Source organism: Suncus etruscus, chromosome 5 (assembly GCF_024139225.1).
Source record: "Suncus etruscus isolate mSunEtr1 chromosome 5, mSunEtr1.pri.cur, whole genome shotgun sequence".
NCBI classification, from domain to species: Eukaryota; Metazoa; Chordata; class Mammalia; order Eulipotyphla; family Soricidae; genus Suncus; species Suncus etruscus.
In genome coordinates, this window is record NC_064852.1 from 58,856,971 (window position 1) to 58,858,963 (window position 1,993).

A 1,993-nucleotide genomic window follows, 5' to 3' on the forward strand; every position below is an offset into this window, starting at 1 on the left:
TTTTTCATTTTTATGCTAATCTATTTTCTCTCTCACCTTAATTTTCTTTTCTTTGTTTCTGTATTTTTCTCCATCATCAGGAGACTGACTAAAGAATTAAACTGCTATCTTTTTTCTCCTAATTTCCATTTCTTATTTTTTTTCTTTCTCTCATCTGTTTTCCCTTATTCTAACTCTTTATCCAATAAGTCATGAAATAACCAGTAATACAAAGTCCAATAGTTGTTATCCTCTTCAAAGAACAGTCTGGTTTCTTTCAGTGCATTCCAATTTTGATGAGCTAATTGATTTAGTCAATTAGTATTTAATTGATTTAGTCATTTACTTGGTATCTTCGCCCCTGCCCCATTTTTTGTAAGGAGGAAGAAAATATCTAGGAGAAGAAATGCAAGAATTTGAATAATTTAAAAAAATTAAAAATTAGTCTAGAAAATGCAAGAATTAAAGTCTTAGATAAATATATGACATGCCTATAGTCACAGAATTTAATCATGACTGCTTTTTCTCAGAAGAGAAAGGTAAGTGAGGCAGGATCTGGATTCTGAGCTGATTGCTCAGTGAAGGGCCAAGGTTTCCAGTGACTGTGGAGAATGGATCTGAGAATGTTGATAGAGAAATAGACCAGAGCATTTATCTGAATCTGAAAATCTGACTCTGAAATTCCAAAGGAGCCAGTAGAGACTATTGTTTAGAGCTTTGAGTAGGAAATCAAAGCAAACCTTCAGTTTTCCAGTGACAAATAGGAAAATTGAAGAACAAATAAGCTTCATCAAGAAAAAGCTGTAGTTAACTTTCTTAGATTGACTCATTACCTCAACATTTAAGTATTAAAAAGATACAACTTTTAAAAGCAAAGCATAACTGTTCAATAAAACATTAAATTACTTCTGAATGTTGAAACAAAAAAGGGATTTCTTTTCTTTAATTACAAAAATCATGTTATTCAGGGGCCGGGTAGGTGGCGCTGGAGGTAAGGTGTCTGCCTTGCAAGCGCTAGCCAAGGAAGGACCGCGGTTCGATCCCCCGGCGTCCCATATGGTCCCCCCAAGCCAGGGGCGATTTCTGAGCACATAGCCAGGAGTAACCCCTGAGCGTCAAACGGGTGTGGCCCAAAAACCAAAAAAAAAAAAAAAAAAATCATGTTATTCAAACAAATGTGGGAATATTCTCAGTGAGAACTGCATCTTTTTAAAAAAAAATTTTTTTTTACAGTTTTATTAACATAATAACACGTGCCCAAAGACTGTCTACTCGTTTTCTTCGCTGCACAACCTGGCATTGGGATTGGTGATTCTGATGGCCAGCTGGGCCACTCTTTCCACAATTACTTTACGATTCTTGGAAGAAACGTGAGCCATCTCAGCACAGTAAGATTTGTTGCACTTAAGTAGCACCTCGAGCTCCTTGATTGTGGACAAGGAACTTCCAGAAGCCACTAGGGAGCATGTGCTTCGTCTTCTTGTTGCTCCCATAACCAATGTTGGGCATCAAGATCTGGCCCTTGAATCTTCGACTCACCCTGTTGTCAATACCTCTGGGCTTCCACCAGTTTCGCTTAATCTTGACATATCGGTCAGACAGGTGCCTGATTAACTTCTTGGTCCTCTTCTTGACGATCTTGGGCTTCACAAGAGGTCTGAGGGCCGCCATGTCGGCTACTAGGAGATGGCAGTCACCTCCAGAACTGCATCTTTTTAACCAGCAGTGATTAGTGATGACTCCTGATCAGAATAATGGGGCAATATGTGTTTCTTGGAGTCAAACCTAGGTAGACAGTATACAAGGTAAACAGTAACCCACTACACTAAGACTTCTGGCCTGAAAAATATATTCTTAATATCTTTTAGGTTGTTCTGAATGATTTTTATGCCATTCTGGAATAAATATTGAGTGAAGAAATGCTTCTTCTTTCTATCATTAGCACCTAAAGTTTAAATAAGATGTATAAACTGAGAGTAGTTAAGAATGTCCTCACCTATCTTCCTCCATATTT

At 37.7% G+C, this 1,993-nt stretch overlaps 1 pseudogene; it reads right to left on the bottom strand.

Annotated features, from left to right (window-relative positions):
• Positions 1-1,204: 1,204 nt before the first annotated feature.
• On the bottom strand, positions 1,205-1,674 carry LOC126009213 (60S ribosomal protein L32-like; annotated as a pseudogene).
• Positions 1,675-1,993: the final 319 nt, after the last annotated feature.